Source organism: Chlorocebus sabaeus, unplaced genomic scaffold (assembly GCF_047675955.1).
Source record: "Chlorocebus sabaeus isolate Y175 unplaced genomic scaffold, mChlSab1.0.hap1 unalloc_scaffold_415, whole genome shotgun sequence".
Lineage (NCBI taxonomy): Eukaryota > Metazoa > Chordata > Mammalia > Primates > Cercopithecidae > Chlorocebus > Chlorocebus sabaeus.
In genome coordinates this window covers 92,366-113,655 of record NW_027327721.1, presented here as the reverse complement: position 1 = coordinate 113,655, position 21,290 = coordinate 92,366, and the positions used below count along the sequence as shown (strand labels likewise).

The 21,290-nt window shown below is 50.2% G+C and overlaps 1 long non-coding RNA gene and 2 pseudogenes across 3 annotated transcripts; 1 reads left to right on the top strand and 2 right to left on the bottom strand.

Moving 5' to 3' along the window:
• LOC140711263 (ATP-dependent 6-phosphofructokinase, platelet type-like) overlaps positions 1-9,019 on the bottom strand; it is a 144,090-nt pseudogene extending 135,071 nt beyond the window's left edge.
• On the bottom strand, positions 1,869-8,707 carry LOC140711262 (uncharacterized; annotated as a pseudogene).
• Positions 9,020-9,121: 102 nt separating the features above from the next.
• On the top strand, positions 9,122-18,206 carry LOC119621358 (uncharacterized). 3 transcript variants are annotated; one of them, XR_012092422.1, is made up of 4 exons: positions 9,122-9,273; positions 11,857-11,964; positions 12,493-14,521; positions 15,840-18,206. It is a non-coding gene; the product is annotated as an uncharacterized lncRNA (long non-coding RNA). The 3 variants fall into 3 exon arrangements; XR_012092421.1 differs by having other exon boundaries at positions 9,147-9,273; positions 14,233-18,206; XR_012092420.1 differs by having other exon boundaries at positions 9,147-9,273; positions 12,493-18,206.
• The last annotated feature ends 3,084 nt before the right edge of the window (positions 18,207-21,290 follow it).

Here is a 21,290-nt window from a genome sequence, read left to right as displayed (position 1 = left end):
GAATAAACAAGGGCCACTGTCTCTTCCGGTGTCAGTGGGAGCCTCACATCTAAGCTGGATTTAGAAGGTTGCTACTTTGGACTGAAAGTTATCCCCAACCCTAGGTTGTAAGCAAGTGGAGTAGAACGCTTCAATTATTTCAAAGTTTAGAAGTAAAGTTCTGCAACTCTCACAACCATTTTAAATGGTGTGAATTTTAAAGTGACTCAATCTGTTGGCTGGAGTATCTAACGGCTTAACCACGGGGTCATGTTGGAAAATTATTCCAGTTGCTTTTGTTTTTCCTACTGAAGATGTATTTGAACGTTCTTGTAGTTTGCAGTTGGCTGGTTCTGATGTTTGGTCCTGAGGAGGCCCAAGTACCCAGAGAGGAAGAATCTGAAACCTCAAGACACTCCAGTGCTATCTGGGGAGATGGAGACCCCAACCTAAGGGCTACTGACAGACTCAGCATGGGCGCAATCCCGCCTGACGCAATGGGCCACATATTTTCCGCTTACAAAACAACATAAGCACATACCCCCAGGTGTGCACCCATGCTCTGTACACGCTCATGTCTGTCCATGCCAATACCAGTACACACCCCCAGGTGTGCACACACGCTCTGTACACATCTGTCCCCGCCAACACCAGCACACACCCCCGGGGGTGCAAACACACTCTGTACACGCTCACGTCTGTCCATGACAACAGTACACACCCCCGAGGTGTGCACACATGCTCTGTACACATCTGTCCCTGCCAATGCCAGCACACATCCCCAAGGTGTGCACACACGCTCTGTACATGCTCACACCCCTTCCTGCCAATATAAGCACGCACCCCCAGGGGTGCACACACGCTCTGCACATACTCACATCTGTCCCTGCAGTCTGAATTAAACAGTCACGGAGAGGCAGAAGAGGAGGAGGAAAGACGCAATGGGCACTGAGGTCCTGGGCCGGCTCCCCTCCCTACCTCGGGAGACACCCCTCATGTGATCCTGCTGTCACTCACCCTTCTGCCTCCATCCTCCATCCTCCCATATGGATCAGGAGGACGCCCACTGCACAGAGCTGTGATGAGCATGAACAGAAGATGGCAGGAGCTCATGCCAAGGTGCTGAGCACGGGGCCTATGGAGTGCTTCTTTCTGCTGTGGCTGATATCATTAAACAAGAGGCTGACACAGCTTCCGGAGAGAATGTCACTCACTGAGAAACTGAAACGTGTGACCTAGGAGCCTGTGAAGGTCTAAGAACCAACAAACCAAATGATTTTGTTTGTTTTTCAAACACTGTAGCCTGTTTTTTCTTTTTTTAATGCTCTACCTTGGGTATCATTTAGTTTAATTTCAAAGTAAGTCCAATAAATACACAAAATCACAGGACTGAGCATGGAGCATTGTTTCACTTCATGTCCTCCAGCCTTTAGGACACATTAAGGAAAGACATGATTCCAGGATTCCCATTAGAAAGGCTGCCCTGAGGCACCTGCTGGGACAGCCAAATTGCAGCTGTTGATGTTGCCCCCAAGCTGCTTGGATGAAGCAGAAGATTCCTGAGGTCTCTTCTCTTCTGTGCCTCACCCAGGAGAGAAGGTGGAGGGAGAAAGGTGAGAGAAGACAGGAAGAAGGAGGGGGGAGGGAGGGAGAGAGGAGGGGGAGGGAGAGAGAGAGGAGGGGGTAGGGAGGGAGAGAGGAGGGGTAGGGAGGGAGATAGGAAGGGAAGGGAGGGAGAAAGGGGGGGAGGGAGGAGGGGCATGTTCCATCCACCAAGGCAGCTGCACTGCAGAGAGAATGGAGGGTGTGTTGCCTCTCAGGACAGCAAGTTCAAGCTGTTTATAATTGTTAGTGTAAACAGTGACCAGCTGAGGACAGGGCTGTAATTGGAGTTGACAACATTTTATTTTCATAGTTGATATTGTGGACCTGGATCTAAAGCACCGTGCCTTGCCCTTTTGCCAGATGGGCCAATGCCTCTCTATACTTAAGTCTATTTGACTAAATACCTGATATTGACTAGGAATTATGTTGTGTAGGATACCCCTTACCACAGTAACGTCAAACTCACGTTCTCAATGCAATTTGCTCAGGGACTGGCTTCTAACTCTGGGTGGGAATGTTAAACTCAGTCCAGTTCAATTCAATAAGCATTTATCAAGAAAATCCTAGACCAAGAGCTGTGTTAGACACTGGGTAGGGGGTAATGGGGATACGAAGATGTAGAATTAGGACTCAAGAAGCTCAAATGCTCTCATTTAATTCCCTAATGCAATTACCCAGCTTCAACCTGAGGGCTGTAATGTCTAAATTCACTTTTTCTTCATTCCAGTTCTACATAACAAAGCATAAATAATAATAGAGGAATGATTCCGTGTTGGACTATTCAGTGGACAGAGAAGAGCATTCTGACCGGCGTGAGACACTGTCTCCATTTCCAGGGAGCCTGTGACGTGGCTGCACGGAGCACACGCGTGAAGATTCAGGAGCACGAGCGTCAGGTGACGGGAGGAGCACGGAGGCAGCACCAGACAGATGCCTGCCGAGGGGCCGCTGCAGCCGAGCTGGCCGGGAAGGTCACGGGAGCGGGCTCAGGCGTCTCCCTCCAGCCACACTTGGTTTTCATGAGGACGCGTGCAGGGAAGGGGATGACACCGAAATGCTGTGGTGCTGAGGGGAGGAGGGGAGGAATGCAGGGTTGAGGGCTGGCCACCACCCCTTGCGTCCCTGCCCCTATGAATGCTGCCAAAATCAGCCCCAATGGGGAGAAGTGAGGTGGCTGAAAGAGGTGGACAGACTTGGCTTCCATGGAATTCACAGATTCCAGTCATTAAAATTACCTTCTGAGTTTTCATTTGGAAAACTTTGCAAAGGTACTTAGGGACAAAAGGCAGAAGATGAAACCAACACAGTTGGGCTCAAACCGCCGCCCTTCTCCTCTCTGCATCCAACACCCACCCTGAGCCCCTGAGTGCGAGGACCCGGAGCTGCCCAACCCAAGGGCGCGGCCCCTGACCAGAGGAGGGAGCGGCACAGCGGGGCCCCCAGCATGTGGATGGCAGGATCTGTGCTATCTCAGTTCCAAGGCCCCAAGCAGAGAAGGCCTGGGGCTCCCAGCTGAAGCTTTGCTGTCTCCTCTGTCACCAAAGTCGAGAAGGACTGAGTGAGACCAACGCCGGACCTGCCGGCTCCTCAGTGGCTGCCGATGTGGCCCTCAGGCTGCGGGTGAGACTGTCTAGGGGAGCCCAGACAGCGGTGAGAATCACAGCCACGAGTGCTCCAGGGGACCCAAAACACAAGCGCAGCCTGAGGAAGGCAGCGACCGCTCAGATCCCCGTCCAGGCTTGTGTGCCACACTCCAGAGGCACACGGCATCAGAACATGGCGCTTTAAGTGGCTTTGTGGGGTGCAGGAACACAAAGTGGGGCCTCGAGTGGCTCAGAAGTCACTCCCACCAGACAGCGGGGACCTGGGCGGCCCCTCTGGACGTGGCTGGAGTCTCTCCAGGGCGGGCTCCAAAGTTCCACGGAGGAGGTGAGAGTCCGTCTTGCTCTGACCTGAGAAAGGCCCCTAATAGGTATCCTGAACATGCAGGCACACAGCTGGCTGACTCATCTGAAGGGACCTGCTGTTGCCACAAGCCAGGGAAGGCTGGAGAGAACTCGACTAACACAAGAACCTTGCCCAGGCACCCACCTGGGGCGCCCACGAGAAAACTAGGGAAGCTGTGAAGACGGAGGTCTGCACGGGGCTGGGAGAACCCAGGGAGGAGCCGCACTGGGGACCAGGTGGGACGGAGGGCTGGGCCTCACAAGCAAAGGACGGAGGCGCTCAGTGCCATGAAGATCCCGCTGCACCCACAGCTGCAGGCGTGGCTGGCAGCACGAGCTTGGTTGCAGGGGCCCAGGAGCACGTGTGTTTGGCAGGAGCTGCCCTCCTGGAGCCGCACTATGGGTACCGTCATTTTAGAGGCAGGCACCTGATATCAACGATGACAATCAACCATGCCACCCTGAATTATAGCCGTGTCCTCAGCGGGTCACTCTTTACGCTGACAATTACGAAGAGCTTGAACTCGCTGTCCCAAGAGGCGACAAGCCCTTCATTATCACGGCGGCAAGCCTCTGTGCGGCCCTCCACCCCCGCCGCTTCCCGTTGGGGGCAAGTGAAGTCCCGTGACGGTGACTCAGAGCCAGCCCAGTAGCTTCAGTGCAGGAAAAATCACAAACACTCAAACACATCCTAAACATGGGCAGTTGGTAGGAGCCGATTCCTCAATTCAACCTGTTCGGAGGCTTTCTGGGCTAGCACAGCTCTGATCACAGGCTTGCGCTTTCTGCTCCCTGTGAAGGGCGGCGAGGAGGCCGGGCTCTGCCATTCTGCAGGCTCCACTACGTGAAGTCTGCCCGGTGGCCTGTGCCAGACAGTGTGACCGTTGCCCGCAGCGAATACTCGGCACAGCAGAGCCGGCGTGGGGAAGAACAGAAAGTGCCCTGTAAACCCTCAGAAGACGCTAAGCCACGCACGGCCTCACGTGCACTGCGTGTCAATCACGGGAAGCAGGAAGGAGCTCTTAATAGTTCCAGTAAATGCAAAGGCCGCCCTGGAAAACTGCGTGAAACTTTCTGACGACTCACAGGTGAGGAGCCACTGCCTGAGACACAAAGGTAAAGAATTAATCTGAAACTGCATATTATAAAACTTATTTTTAAATGACGGTGCTTAATTGAAAAGACTCCCAAAGAGTACTGCATTAGAAAGTGACAGAGTGAAACCGTGAGGCTGACCACAGGAGTCCCTGGAAAATTCACCAATGGGGACATTGTTTCCCAGTGTCAAAACTAGGAAACAGAAGAACCGCACCTGATAAAACATTCAATTAATCACTTGAGTCCTCCCCACATACGAAGCTATGTTAAAAAGTGTTCCCAGAAGCTAAAGTGAGCAGGAGGGCTGTGAACACACAAAGAAAGAGCCACTTCGTCTGCGGACCACGACAAAAGAAACGCTAATGAGTGCCTATGACATGCTGGAGTCCAGGGCTCTGGGTACAGCTGTGACGGGGACACTCAGGGTTCCACTGTCCAGATGGGAAAACAGGGTGGAAACACCAGGGAGCCTGTCCCAAGGTGCAGAGCCAGTGAATGGTGGTTCATACTGGGCCAATCCCAGCTGCCAGGCTCTGGGGCTCCTGGGGACAGAAGCCTGTTGACTTCACTCTGGTGTGTGAGAGGCGGCAGCATCCCCCAAAGGAGCCTGGAGAAGTGGTGTTACCCTCCATCCCTCCATCCCCTGTCCCCGGTGTTACCCTCCGCCCTGTTCCCAGAGTTACCCTCCGTCCCCCCATCCCCGGTGCTACCCTCTGTCCCCTGTCCCCAGTGTTGCTCACCATCCTCCTCACCTCCGGGCCCCTCTCCCTGTCCTCCCTCATTTTCCTGTTCACCCAGAGCACATCACATGACTCTTCCCTTTTCAAGAGGCTCAGCTATACCCAGAGGCATTCCAGCCTATTCAGGACAGGACACACACCCTGGGGAAATGCTAACACAGGGTCGGAAGGGCCTGAGACCCTCACTGTCACCCAGGAAGGATGGAAGAGCCCACGGTCATGCTGCTTGTGAGGCAGGATGAAAACATCTGTGTCCAAAATATTATTTTCACTAGAACTGTTCAGACCATCCGTGAACGAATCAGTTAAATACCAGCAAGGGCCATTCCCACTTATTCTCTGGCTACAGTTTTCCACCCACCAGCTACCACACTTCTAGGAATTATCCCTAATGCAGTATCAGCGCCTTGTGCCTTTAGGAAAACCTCTTTCTCTCCAGCTTTGTCCTCCTTCCACAAAAGGTGCCTCTGACTGCCTCACTCACCGTACCAGGATTTCGCTCGGCTACAGAGGAAAATCTGCATGGGGCTCAGAGGTGGGTGGTCCCCTCATGGGCAGCAGCTCTGTGACATCCTCCGAGGAGCCTGGCCCAGGCCTGCCCCACACACCAGGACTCTGCCTTCTGGCCCTCGGGCCCCCGAAGCTGCTTTCCCTCCAGGGGTCATGCCTCGGGCAAGAAGGCCGGACAAGAGCCCAGGGCTGCTGTGGGTCGGGAAAGTCTCCTGACACCTCCCACTCCAGGACCCCCCATCAGCATCCCAGCATCTGGACCTGTGTCACCAGCCGCTCTGCCGTGCAAGAGAATTGGATTTTCAGCTGGGTGTGCTGCTTCCCTAAACAAAGTAGGGTGTTGTTACTGAGGAAAAAGGAAAAAGCTAGCATCTTCCTGGCAACCCCACGACATCCAGCCACTGGTTCTCACCACCCCAGAGATGTCCATCCAGGGCAGATAGTGTCTTCAACCAAGCGCCACTGACCCAGAAGTGCAGTAATTAGTACACTTTCACCAGAATCACCCACTCCTTCACCTTTACACCCAAGAAAAACATGTTTGCCAGGCAAATTAGATGTCCAGGAGGTGTAAGGAAACCCCAAGCCTGCTTTAAGCCTCAGACTTTTGAGACCGTTGAGGGCTGTGCGCACAAGAGCAAGGCTGCACCCGAAAGCTCTGCTCCTACCGGACGTCATGGACAGACCACACGGCTCAGCCACATGGACCCTTCCAGGACTTCACGAGAGGGACCTCCGTGGTACATGCAATGATGTGCACTTCGTTCAGCCTCGAACAGACCACGCCCTCGTTACAGGGTCGGTGGTCCACCTCCTGCCATCAGCTCCCCACCTCACCGAGGGTCTGCATCTGCATCTGTCATAACTTTGCTGTTTTACCCGGGTACTAAAATGCAGCATCGGAATGTTTAAAGGTCTTTAAATATCAACCCTCCGGGTGCAGTTCTTGGCACTTTAATGCGGTCACTCGATGCAGGCCTCACTCACAACTCTGAGGTAGCTCATACCTTTCCTACCTAACCAAGGAAGAAACGAAGGCATGGAAGGTGCAGCTCCTAAGGAGCAGATTAGGATTCAAACCAGTGATCTTCGTCACATGCTGAGCTACCTCCCAGGCTGAGATAACATTCAAAATTAACCAGGTAGAACAGCGTTCCATAAATCAGCCAGAAATGGTCCTTGTGGATGGGCCTCTGGTTATTCCCTGAAGAACAAGACCATTCGCCCAAAAATCCACCTGTGTCACACTCAAATGTTTACATATACAATTATTTTTAAAATACCCCAATCAAGCATGTTCACAGCCATTTAGAGCCATACAAATTGTCTGCTTTGCTTACAATCAACCCAAGACCTCTGTCGGCAAAGGGCACGGTGCCAGGTCCAGAGAAGGTGGGACAGAGACACAAACAGGAACCGCTCCGTTTCTTTGGGAGCCTCGCTCTGATGGGCCCGCGAAGACATGGCGCAGACGGCGGGGCACAGGCAGAGGGCAGGCCAGGAGAAGGGGCTGCATTGCCGGGAGGCAGTGCTTTGAGCTCTAATGGATGGAACACTGCTAACCAGCGAAGGTGGAGAGAGGGCAGCCGTCTGACAGGACGAAGAGGCAGCAAAGCACAGTTGGCCTCGGGGAACCGGAAGCCACAGGGACATCAGGCTGGGTGCTGCTGTCTGCTGGCCACCGGCTGGGAGACTGTACTGGGCCTGGAGGGACATCCCTGACACTCCCCACTGGATGCCAGGGGCACCCCCAGCCCCAGGTGAGAACCACGGATCCCATGGTGAATGAGGACAGCCTGTGGGAAGTAGGGCTGGGACAGCTCTGCACGGCTTAATAGGAAAGTTGGGTTCTATTTTGTGGGGTTTTGGTTACGCCAATGGCCGGTCAGTGCTGTCCATCAGGAAGTGATTTGAGGATAGATTAGAGAAGGGGCTGCCAAGGCCAGCTGGGCATTCGCTGCCTGGGTCCAAGGAAAAGGAAATAAAGGCTGGCGATGTGACAGTGTGGGGGAGCACAGAGGGAAGGAACTGGTGGAGACACAGGACTGGCTCCGCACAGGGCCACGAGCAGCTACCCGGGGGTCGTCCTATTAATTCTCCTTAGGGTCCAAGAGGCGGCTGTGAGGATCCCTCTCCTGAGGACAGAACTGCTCCAGAGCCACACAGCGAGGATCCAAAGAACCAAGATCCCGGCCAGCTCCAAAGTGGGCGATCTTGACCCCTCACCCGTGGTCCTGAGGCAGGGATCAGAGCCCCCTGGACACACAGACCCTCCCAGGAACTGCAGGAAGGGGAAGCAGACGCCCCGGACCAGCGGCAGGACCCAGGGTTTCTGCCCTCCAGGGCACATTTGGACCAGCCACTGCACAGGTGGACACACGGTGCTTTAACCCGCGCTGGGGAAAGGAGCCCTCGCTGTCAGGATGGAAGGGTGGAGACCCCACCCTCGATGGGGACCGGCCTCCCTACTTTAACCCGCGCTGGGGGAAGGAGCCCTCACTCTCAGGGTGCAGACGGCAGCTCGATCGGGCTGGCCTCCCTGCTAGGCACAGCCTGAGCCACATGACGAAGTCCAGAGAGGATTACCATTGTACACCTGGCCCAGCTTCCGGCAGCCCCCGACCAGGCCACTACCCTCACTCCAACAGCCCGGTCCATCACCAAGCCCCACCCTCTTCTGCCAGCCCTGCCCCCACAAGGCCCCTCCTCTCGCTGCAAGTCCCGCCCCCAAGGCTCAGCTTGCCTGCAGCCCCGCCCCACTGGCTCCACCCCATCGCCTGCAAGCCCCATCCCCAAGGCCCAGCTCATCCCCGCCTACGAGGCTTCACTCCTCACCTGCAAAGAGCCACCCCTTACTAAGCTCCTCCCATCACTTGCACAGCCCCGCGCAACATAGCACTACGCCCTCCAGGAGCCCCTTTTTTCACCCGCGCAGCCCCGACCTTCACCAGGCCCCACTCATCTGCATAGACACGCCTCTCGCCACGTCCCACTTCTCCCTTGCCCACTTCCCCCTCCTTCTACTGTCCACATCCTGCTGCTGGCCCCACCCCGCCCCTTTCGTCAAGCCGGCCGCGCCCCTTTTACCCGTGAGCACGCTTCTCCCCTTGCCGCCTCCTTCGGCATGTCGGCCCCGCTCCTCCCGCCCATCGCCCTCTGCACCGCCCTCCCGCCCGTCCCAGAGCAGTGGAGGCCCGCCCTTTTCATCTACAGCCTATCGCAGAGGACGTTGCCGTTCGCGCTGACCAATAGGAGTGGTGGCCGTCACGGCAAGCCCCGCCCCACGCCCTACGTCGCGTTAAGTGGGGTCCCTCGCCAGCCCCGAGCTGGTCTTACGCCATGTGGCGCTGTGGCGCGCGGAGGGGGTTGAGTTCTCTGAGGCGGCTGAGCGGCGGGTGAGGCGCTGCGGTCGGCGGCTAGAAGTGCTCGGCGTGCTGGCTCCCGGGAGAGGAAGGTCCAGGGCGGGCCGGAGACGTAGGGGTCCCTGCGCCCAAGCCTTGCAGCTCCCCGCACTGTGGGCGCCCCGCACCCCGAGGCCCTGCCGGGGCCTTCCTTGGGCTCCCACATCCGGGGTTCTGAGGCCGGAGGACCCCGGGGCCGATGCCCCGGGCTGGGGGCCGGGTCTGCCCGTGGCGCTCCCGGCAGGGCCCTCCTTTGGAGTGGGCTTTAATGGGGGTAGTAAATGGGGCCGGCAGTTGCGGTTCTCGCTGGTGTCTTTGCTCCTAGTTCATTTTTGTTGGAGGCCGAGTCCTTAAGAGACCCGAGGCGCCCACAGCCCACTCTTAAAGTCCGGCTGTGTTCAGAGAACTGAAGCCTCCCGGAATTTAACTTTTTTTGGTTTTTTAACGACTCAGTTTATGGGGGAAAAAATTGACGAAGCGGTTTAGTGCTCATGGTAATCCACGAGCCAGTATTTAATGTAACAGTTCAGCGCTGCCGGCCCAGGCCGGGGGGAGACACGGGGCGTCCGTGGCGTGAGTTTGGCAGCAGGTTACTGGAAAGTTCGGGGGAGACCCTGGCCTTACCCCTCATGGGTTTCCTATCATGTCCTTGCTCATAAGTAACTTCTTAAAATGCGTCTCTGTCCCATAATTCTGAAATTTGCTAAATCAGTAAGCAAATGTTGACTACAGCATATCTTCATAATGTTGACAGTGACTGAATAGGTGTTTTCTTTTCCCCTGTATATATCTTTAAAATATTTTGGTGGGATATATTAATGTAGAAAAGCCCGTAAGACATATAGTACAATTTGAGAAAATAAAGTGTTTTTTTTTTTTTTTTTTTTTTTTTGAAGAGACGGGATCTTGCTCTGTTGCCCAGGCTGGTTTAGAACTCCTGGGCTCAAGTGATCCCCCTCCTCAGCCTCTCACATTGCTGGGCTTACAGGCGTAAGCCATCTCATCCAGGTGAGAATAATTAGAAAAGAAGTAGGTTGGGCGCGGTGGCTCACGCCGGTAACCGCAGCATGTTGAGAGGCCAAGGCGGGCGGACCACTTGAAGTCAGGAGTTTAAGACCAGCCTGGCCAACATGGTGAAACCGCGTCCCTACTAAAAATACAAAAATTAGCTGGGCGTGGTGGTGAGCACTTGTCGTCCCAGCCACTCAGGAGGCTGAGGCAGGAGAATTGCTTGAACCCAGGAGGTGGAGGTTGCAGTGAGCCGAGATTGCACCACTGCACTCTAGCCTGGGCAACAGAGCAAGACTCTTGTCTCAAAAAAAAAAAAAAAAAAAAGTGTCCGCATGACCAAGCTGAAGATTTCCCCTAACTGCTCATAACCCTCTCCCTCCCGCTTAGATTAGCACTATCATACAGAAATGTCCTTGCTTTTTAAAAATATTTTACCATCTCTATGCATTCTGACAGTATCTTGTTACCTGCTTGAATAATACCTGTTTAGGATAATACTGTATCGTGTGTATCTTTTGTTTAACATTATGTGACCTTCATCTTTGTTATATGCAGTTGTAGGCACTTTTGTTGGTAAGTTTTTTTTTTAATTGAATGATTAGTCTGCAGTTTATCCATTCGCTGTCGTTACACCTCCAGGTGAGTTGAGTTTGGGACTATCAGAGTTTGTGCTGACAATCTTGTCTGTGAGTGCTGGTGCAGCAGTGTAAGGTGTGGAGGATGTAGACCAAGAGGTGAACGGATTTCCAGTATTCAGATTTTTTTTTTTTTTTTTTTTTTGACGCCCAGGCTGGAGTGTAGTGGCGTGATCTCGGCCCACTGCAACCTCTGCTTCCCGGTTTCAACGATTCTCCTGCCTCAGCCTCCCAAGTATCTGGGACTACAGGCACCTGCCACCACGCCTGGCTAATTTTTGTATTTTTAGTAGAGACTGGGTTTCACCATATTGGCCAGGCTGGTCTGGAACTCTTCGGCTTCCCAAAGTGCTGGGATTACAGGTGTGAACCACCATGCCCTGCCTGCTTAGCTTTCTAAAGAATGCCAAGTGTTTTTCCAAACTTGTTCCACTCTGTACTCCCTGTGGGACAGGTAGCAGTGTACGTAGCAGTATGAGAGCAGTATGACTAGCAGTGTGTGAGAGCTCCTGGTAATATTAGGCTTTTTAAAAAGTTTTCACCAATTCGGTAGGCATGTAATGGGATTTAACTGTAGTGTGAATTTCTTCCAATATTTTGAAGGCTTGTGAGGATTCTGTGAGGAAAAGAAGCCCTTTTGTTTAAGAGTTTCTTAAGGGGAATTTAAACCATAATTGTATTATAGTTATTTTTGAACATGTATAAAGAAAAGGTTTCCAACACTGAAGCTTTAGGTAAGATAAAAGGTCATTAAAATGGGAAGGGTCTTACCAGAAATTAGTTTTCTGGAATGTGCAAGATTTTGGAAGATGCAGTATTTAATTTTTATCTAATTAATGATCTTTATCATGTAAGAGTATTTTCACTATGTGGCTGAATAATGTTAGCCAGATAATTTTCCTGCAGCTCATCTAACTTAGATGACCTTTAGTCTAGACATGCACACCACAGAGCGTGGCGATGGAACAGTAACCGGGCTTGTGAGAGGGCTCTACACTATCAACTAGGAGACAAGATCCACGGATTCACCATAAACCAGGTATGGGTCCTTCTCGGCACCTCCTCATAAATCCACATACATTGCAGGTGTGGTTTCTGGCATAGGTACGGACCCTTTAGGGTGGAGACTAGCCTTGTCCTCGTGTCCCAAGGCCCTGGCCCAGCTCCTGTTGCATGATGGCTACTCGGCTGAACAAAGCTTGTGAGAGAAATGACCCCCGGTCCCTTCCTGGAATCCCGCGAAGCCTGATTCTTGTCAGATTTGAGAGAGTAACACTTCCAGCTGGGTCTGTCATCAGACACACTCAGGTTTCTGCAGCCAAACCTGATGATTCGCTGAGTGTGAGCACGAAGACTCAGTGCCCTGATCTGTTCAGTCAGGTTTTGCCATCAAATAGTTTGCTCTAAACTTCTGCAGAATCTTTCAGTTTTCTGAGCCTTTTGGGTTTCAAAATTATAAAGAAGAAATTGTGGACTTATACTTACTTGGGTTTATATTAAAATGGATTCATTTTTGTTTTGTTATTTGCTTAAGTCTTTTCCTTTTTTTTTTTTTTTTTTTTTTTAGCATAGTAACTAAAAATGACCACACTTCACATATTTGGCCAGCTGTTGGCTCTGTGCTATGCTTGATGTTGTAGCAAATTTAAAAAACAACTTACCATCTAGAAAGACTGATGCAGCTGTGACTGGAAGCACATGGTGGATGCCATGCGGAGGGCCAAGGACAAGGGTGGGAGCTGCTGCTGCTGCTGCTGCTGCTGCTGCTGCTGCTGGGGGGAAAGGGAAGAGCTCCTGGAGAGGGTGGTGTAAGAAAGCAGCTGCCTCTGGGCAGGGCTCCAGCAAGGGAACCAGCGCAGTGACTAGGGGGTCCCAGGCAAGGTCCAGGCATGGGAGTCCTGACAACAGACTCAGAGCATTTGCGAAATCCTGCAAAGTGAGGGCAAAGACACCTCACTCTGGGTGAGGCCCTTATTAATAGTAGCCAGTACTATAAACTCACTCCTTTATTTTTCAAATTTTATAGAAATGTACTTATTTTTGAGACTGGGACTCACCATCTCACCCAGGCTGGAGTGCAGTGGGATGATCTGGGCTCACTGCAGCCTCAAACTTCTGGGCTCAAGCGATCCTCTCACCTCAGTCTCCCAAGTAACTGGGACAAGGTGCCCCCACGCCTGGCTCATTGTGTGTGTGTGTGTGTGTGTGTAGGTGGAAACTTGCTTTGTTGTCTAGGCTGGTCTCAAACTCCTGGGTTCAAGTAATCCTCTTGTCTTGTGTATTAGTCTAATCTCACACTGCTATGAAGAAATACCCAAGACTGGGTAATTTATAAAGAATGACCTAAAGAGTAAAGAGGTTTAATTGACTCACAGTTCTGCATGGCTGGGGAGGCCTCAGGAAACTTACAATCGTGGTGGAAGGCACCTCTTCACAGGGTGGCAGGGAAGAGAATGACAAGTGAAGGGGAAAGCCCCTTATAAAACTGTCAGATCTCGTGAGAGCGTACTCACTGTCACGAGAATAATATGGGGGGAACCGCTCTCATGATTCAATCACCTCCTACCAGGTCCCTCCCACAACATGTGGGGATTATGGGAACTACAATTCAAGATGAGATTTGGGTGGGGACGCAGCCAAACCATATCACCTTGGTTTTCCAAAGTGCTGGGATTAAAGGTGTGAGCCACTGTGTCCAGCCATAGAAACTTATGATAAGTCATGTTTCTTGTTTGAGAAATAGCTACCATGAGCGCTATTATTATTAAAGCTATATATTGTTAGAAAGCAGACATCTCACTGTATCTGCTGATTTTAAATGCATTGATCATCTGTTACAAAGTACGGTAAGCTTGGAAACGAGTAATTTAACAGCGGTAGATGATGCAGGTCGTAGTGGGCCACTTATGCATGGTGGTTGGATGGCAGGCTCCCTAGATTGGGCTGAGGAGACCCGAGGTCTCACCTCTGCCAGCGACTTGCTGTGTGTGCTTGGCCAGGTGACTCATGGCACCCGGACGGAGTGGGTGGCAAGTGTTTTGATCACAGGGACGTGGTATGTGATTGAGGGAGAGGGCCGGCTGGCATGACTGAAAGAGAAGACAGTTTCTTTCATACCGAAAAGTATGGACACTTACCAGGAGGCTTACCTAAAGTAAGGTCGGGGGCCAGAGTATGGAGCCACTGCCTCATCTCAAGAATAGCTACAACTTACTGTCCTAGGACAAAGGGGAAATGAGGCTTGAGACTCAATAATTTTAGTAGAAATCTGTTATATTTTACAATTTCACTTTTCATTTGTACCCAGCTAGTGATTATACTCTGTATCCATTTTCCACACAAAATCCCAAGGACCTTCAGAATCTCCTCTCGGTGTATTTGGACGCCACCTTTTTCCCATGTTTACACGAGCTGGATTTCTGGTATGTCATGAGTGATTAACTAGTTGATGCAGACTTTAGTATTTGAGTCACTGTCAGCTTATAATTATTTGTCCTCAGGCAGGAAGGATGGCGGCTGGAACACGAGAATCCTAGCGACCCCAGACACCCTTGGTCTTTAAAGGAGTCGTCTTTAGTGAGATGAAGGGAGGGTTTGTAAGTTTTCTTTCTTTTTAATGTTGTGTTCAGCTTACCTTACCCATGTACAGAACCATGATACAGACACATCTGGAAGGTGGTTGATTTTTATATAATATTCTCATTATAGGTGACATGTTCTTGGATTAGCTAGGTCAGTGCTGTGAGCAGAAGCCAGGGGATTAGCAGGGCCAGGATGCTGTCTCAGACCATGTCTGACGACCCCCGTGTATGATCTGCAGCGAGAGAAAAGCTCTTTTCATACCACTATCAACACATTGTCTTTTTCACTCATTCTTGCCCAAGTACATGGTGTACTTTCTAGAGGCTGCGTGGCGAGGTGTGTGACACGCACCAAGCTGCATACAGAGCAGATGGGGGAGTCCAGCTTCACCTCTGACCCAGACACTACAGAGGTTTGCAAAAAAGGCAACACAGCATCACTCTAAGTAGTCAGTTTTTTACTTTGTTATGAGAAATATTTTTCAAACATATTTATATTATCATGTAATGATGGCTTACCTTAATGCATAAGTAGTTTTTAAATGTCTCAGCTTTAATTTAGAATATAGAAAAATTATATAAACACACACAGGCACCTACACAGGCAAAAAAGCCCACATAATCAAAAGCTGCTTGGGTCCTCATTAAAACCCATTTATGCCTCGTGTTCCATTATTGGAATCCTAAGCTTGTGGGAGTTATTTATATCCTACAGCTCAAGGTCATTGCCAAGGTCTGAATTTTTACAAAAAAAATTGCAACCTCAGGCATAAATGGGTTAATTTTTCAGAGTGTAAAGGAGCCTTGAGACCATTTTGGATTAAGAGCTGCTGTCCTGGGCCCGTGTCTTCATGTCCCCTTGTGACTTTGACAACCTGCCTGTGCTGGTGTCCCTGGGGCTTGTGGGTGGCCTGCTCTCTGACTCCCGTAGCCCCCCTCAGCTGGTGAACTATTTCTTACCTTTCATTCTCAATTTGGTGGTCTTTTCTTCCAAGGAGCCTTCTTAAAACTCAAGTTAGGGTGAGAGCTTCTCCCCACTTCCCTCCTGGCTGGTGGGCAGACCTGGTGATCCCTCCAATTTGCAACACACATCAAAAAGTCCATTGTTCTCAATCCTTGGGTCCTGTGCATGGGTGATGAGTGATTGAATACGGTGTTAAACAATGCCTGCAGGGGTGTCTTTTTTTTTTTTTTTTTTGTTACCATTAGAACAGTTTTATTTGCAAAGTATTACAGGCATATGCACCAGAATGTGATCAATTGGCTATATTGTAAGTAATGTATGTGTGTATTATTTTAAATGTATATATTCTTATTTATTTCACATTTCAAGACAGACAATGAGAGGATATTCCCCCAGCACCTTCAAAATAGACTTCTTCCCGACCACACGTACTCAGTGGTCTCCAGGGGTGACCCACTGTGCATCCCGGAGCTTATGTGGGAGAAGCTTAAGCAATTTCATACCACTCACTATCACCCAAGCAATGCTAGGTAATATTTTGTTGGAAAAGTTTGATGGTGGATTGTGGAAAGTTAACTTGTGTGTGTTCTTCCAATTTCATGACATGGTGTCTCTCACATTTAGCAATGCTTAGCTTCGAGCCTCTCCTTGGCATGGAGAAGTGCTCTTCCGATAGTGGATGCAGTCACAGAACCTTCATCACATCCTCACTTTCTGATCTATCGCTTGTTTCTTATGTCACTAGTATAAGGTCATTATAGTAATAATATAGTTATACGTATCCTATAAAACACTAATAATTTACATATAAATGCGAATGTAAAAACATATTTGCAAGGTTAGTTTATATAAAAACAATTATGAAAACTTTCAAGTATACAGAAAAGTAGACTAGGATAATGAGCCCCTAAACACTTATCACATAATAGATATCCTTTTCCTTGTGAAGTTTTTGGAAGTAAATTATAAATGTCATCATTTACCACTAAATATTTGAATTTGTGACCTGAAAACATGATTTTTTCTTACATGAGCTAATGCCATTTTCAGTTTTAATAGAATAAAACATACTTTCATAAAACTGCCTATTTCTTATTCCATATTCACATTTTCTAGTTGGCCCCAAAGTGTTTGCTGCACAGGGTCCCACAGATCACACCTGGTCAGCCCGGGTCTCTCCTGGGCACCCTCTCGGGGACGGCAGAGAAGTGTGCAGGCCGGGTTTCCTCCAGGCGCTCTCACTTTCCAGGTGTCCTGGCTGCTCCTGTGTGGTGTTGGGTGCCATGTTCCTGTGTTTCCTGAGAACTGGAACTTAGATCCAAAGCCTTAGTTTGAGTCAGGCTGCGCCTTTTTAAGCAGAGTCCCTCGTGGGGAGTTCTGCATTGATGGCCACATCCTACCATCGTGTGAGGCCTGCTTGCCTCCACCGGGGGGTCTCACACCAGCAGGGTGCATGCTGAGAGTCGGCCACTGTCTTGTGAAGATCTGCTTTCTCCCTTCAGCCACAGACCATCTGGTGCACTTGAGTTTCTGGTGTCCTGTGATAATTCCTCATCAACCTATTAATGGTTTTCATATTCATTGAGGATTATTGCCTGAATCATTTATTAGAGTTTGTGAAGTTTTCAAATTCTGTAATTCTTCATTCGTTTGCTGGACTTCTTCAAAGAAGAGCTCCACATCAGCTGGGGCTCTTGGGTTATCTTGAAATATGGTTCTGTGGAAAAGGCAGGGGCGGCTGCTCTCCCTGGGAAGTCCAGTTTGAGGAGGAGGGGTGGTGCAGGAACTACCTCTAATGTTGACAGAAGAAGCTGTCTTTTTTTTTTTAAAGACAGGGTCTGGTTCTGTCCCCCAGGCTGGACTACAATAGCATGGTCTTAGCTTACTGCAGCCTCAGCCTCCTGGGCCACCTCAGCCACCTGAGTAGCTGGGACTACAGATGTGCACCCCCATGCCCAGCTAGTGCTAATGTTTTTTGTAGAGACAGAGTCTCGCCGTGGTGCCCAGGCTGGTCTCGATCTCCTGAGTTCAAACAGTCTGCCCACCTTGACCTCCCAAAGTGCTGGGATTACAGGTGTGAGCCACTGCACCCAACATGGAGAAAAGAGTTCTTTCTTTTCTTCTTTTTTTCCCCCCAGTCGTCTTTGTTTTGTTTTTTAGTACCACTGTGACCTCACAAATATTTCTGTATATGTATATATTTGAGACCATGTGATCAGATGGAATTTATTTATTTTTATGCCGACATTTGCCACAGCTGTTGGCCCATTTTGGTCTCACTTCTTTGGTTTGTATGCCCCCATCCCCACCTCCCTAACGCAGGCACAGCCAGGCCTTCCTCCTCCAGAGGCTCAACTGTCTGTTTCCCAGGGAGCTCTGATTTCTGTGGCTAGTGGGGAAGGGCCTTTGGAGAGTAGCATCGGGACACTAGGGGTGGTGATTGCTCCTGGATTCTCTCAACCCCGAGAGTGTAAAATTTGTTTCTAAATTCTAGAATGAGAAATTTCTGAAGGTTCTTTAAGATACTAGTTCCCCAAACCTTAACCATAGCTCAGACAACATAGTAAAGAAAAAGATAAATTCTGTCATTGTAACCTTTTTCTTCTGGTTGAATAAATGTGTTATCTTTATTAACATGTATAACCTTGAACTTGTTGCCAAAAATTGACTTTTGTGAAATTGTCAGTTGGATTACTCTATTACTGTACCTAGGGTTATAAAGTATTTTAACAAATACTTCGTTTGGTTTTTGTCACATCTCTAGATGAAGTTTAAAATGAAAGATCAATTTCTGGCTAGGTGTGTTGGCTCATGCCTGCAAATTCAAGCACTTTGGGAGGCTAAGATGGGAGAATTGCTTGAGGCCAGGAGTTTGAGACCAGCAAGAGTAACCGTGAGAACCCATCTCTAAAACTTAAAAATTAGCCCACTGGGCATGGTAGCTCAAACCTGTAATTCTAGCACTTTGGGAGGCCGAGGCGGGGAGATCACCTGAGGTCAGGAGTTCAAGACCAGCCTAACCAACGTGGTGAAACCCTATCTCTACTAAAAGTACAAAAATTAGCTGGGTGTGGTGGCAGGCGCCTGTAGTCCCAGCGACTCAGGAGGCTGAGGCAGGAGAATGCTGTGAACCCAGGAGGAGGAGCTTGCAGTGAGTGGAGATGGCGCCATCGCACTCCAGCCTGGGCGATAGAGCGAGACACTGTCTCAAAAAAAAAAAAAAAAAAAAGCTGGACATGATACACAAGGTGACCCCAGGAGACTCCTGTGCAGAGTAGAAACACACCCCAGCACTAAACTCAGTCCCTGAAGTCCCTGTGGGATTCTCCCCACCCCCCACCCCTGGGTCCACCTGTACCCACCTGGAAAGAACAGTGACACCGCCCCACAGCAGGAGCACCATCAGCGGCCGCGGCACCCCAGGTAGCTGGGCCACCCCCAGGGTTTCACAGGTGGAGAGGGAGCCTGGGAACGTGCATTTCTAGCAATTTCCAGGTGATGGGGCACCACACTTTTAAAAATACACAATACTAGGTCTTGAAAGGACTTCTATTCACTTGCACGTTGGTGGGATGGAGCCCTACATTGCAAAGAGCTTTTCTTCACGTGTCCTCCTTGAGCTCAGGGGCTGGCAGCACTTGGTGGGACCTAGTAGGGCGTCCCTTGCTGACTGCACACCCACAGCTAGAGCCCAGGCCCGGATTATTCTCACAGGAAGCCCGCAGAGCTCCTGACACCTCCCTGGAGGTATGAGAAAGCTGAGGCTCTGAGGGGGATAAACTGATTACTGGAAGGTAACGACCTTAGTGAAGTGGTGAAGCTACAGGGTAAACCCTAGTTTTATTTCCTTTTAACTTTCAAGACTTCCTGATTTCCTCTATTATGATACCTGTGCCTTAGAGTCACCAATGGGAACTTGAAGGAAAATAATGCCTGCTGAGGCCAGATGCTCATTTAACTGCCTGGGGGTGGAGCCTGTTTGGTTCTAAGCCCTCCCTCTGAACTTCTGAATGGTGAGGACTGCAAATCAGCTGCCTCCTGCTGGGCCCTGCAGGGTGAAACCTGATGAAGCCCCAGGAACATTCAGTGAGGGGTTAGGAGGGAGGAGAACACGGGTGGATGAAAAGCAAGAAGGAAATGCACCAGCATTCACTGGCAGGCTCTGTCACCCACAGGACAGGGATAAAGACGTGCACACCTGCAGTGCGGACTTTCACAGCCTGGCAATGAGGGCTTTCAGCCTCACAGGTAAATGTCACCTGTTTCACCACCTCCTTAGGGCTGTTCTAGGGCCCCGGCACACAGCCATTTGGGACAAAGGGCAGTTTCAGTGTCTTTCACTCCACGCTCAAGCTACAGATTGTCCTTATAGCTCAGGTATCCTGGGGATAATCCATCTTGTTTTGTTTTGGTTTTGGGAGCCCAACCCAAGAATCAAATAACTTTCCTAAGGATTTCCAGGAGAAAACATCTTCCCACCAAAGAAGAACCTTACCATTTGGAAAAACACCTCCTGGTAATTTGCAAAAAAACCCAGTTTTCTGGGAAGTGATAATCTTGTCATGAGAACCAAAGATAAAGTTGGAGATAATGAGGGAGTGGTTACATAGGAAATATGTGGTCATTACTCTGATCAATTAGTAAATCACTTTCTTCATATGATATACTTTTTAACAGCTTCTTACTAAACGACAGTGCAGGTAAGAGAGTCACAAGACAGCTTCTTCCTTGAGTCAGTCATCCCCGGCCCACACCAGGGCCTAGCAAGAATGACTTAGGTCACCTGGCTTATTTCCTGGCTACTTGGAGGAGATGGATTTCCCAGTTTACAAATCTCAGCTTCCTAGGATTCTATTCTGATAAAATCTAAATTGTATTTTTTTTTAAAAAAAGGAATAGGCTGGACACGATGGCTCACGCCTGTAATCCCAGCGCTTTAGGAGGCCAAGGCAGGCAGATCACGAGGTCAGGAGATTGAGACCATCCTGGCTAACAGGGTGAAACTCCTCTCTGCTGAAAATACAAAGAAAACTGAGCCGGCCGTGGTGGCATGCGCCTGTAGTCCTAGCTACTTGGGAGGCTGAGGCAAGAGAATCGCTTGAACCCGGGAGGCGGAGGTTGCAGTGAGCCGAGATTGCGCCACTGCACTCCAGCCTGGGTAACAGAGCGAGATTCCCTCTCAAAAAAAAAAAAAAAAAAAAAAAAAGAATAGATGAACTCTAGTGAAATAATCTAGGTCTATCCTTTTACCTCCTCCGTTGTCTGGAGTAATAAAGCTCCCTGCCTCGCCCTCTCTCACAGCACTGAACTGCTTTTCCTGAATTTTCCCACACTGCTGATGATTCACTTGCTAATTTCGATGCATACATTCTTTTTGAGAAAGTCAGTTTGCCAACTCCTCCCACTGGTTTGTCAGAAAATGAGCTTACACTGCGCTGATCTCACTCCTGCTGCCAAACCTCCTTCTAGGGGTCTCTCCTTTGATAATGCAGGGATTATGTAGGCATGGGGAGGTGGGATACCAAGGGGGGATTCTGTCGACGGTGCTGTTCCCCCCTCCCCAGCCCCGCCGGTTCAAAGTCATCGAGCCGGGGGGCCTCTCTGACTATCTGGACTGTGCAGACCACCGCGTCTTCCGGTAGGGTCAGGGGAGGGCTTGAGATAAATCTGTAGGGCTCAACCACCAGCCACTGTCCACCTCAGGTGCCCCAAGCGCCATCTCTGCCGGGAGCTATGTGGATGCATCGGTGACAAAATGGAAAGCCTCTGGTCCTGGCGGAGCTTGTGCCAATCAGGAGAGACCCGAAAGCAAGAAACACA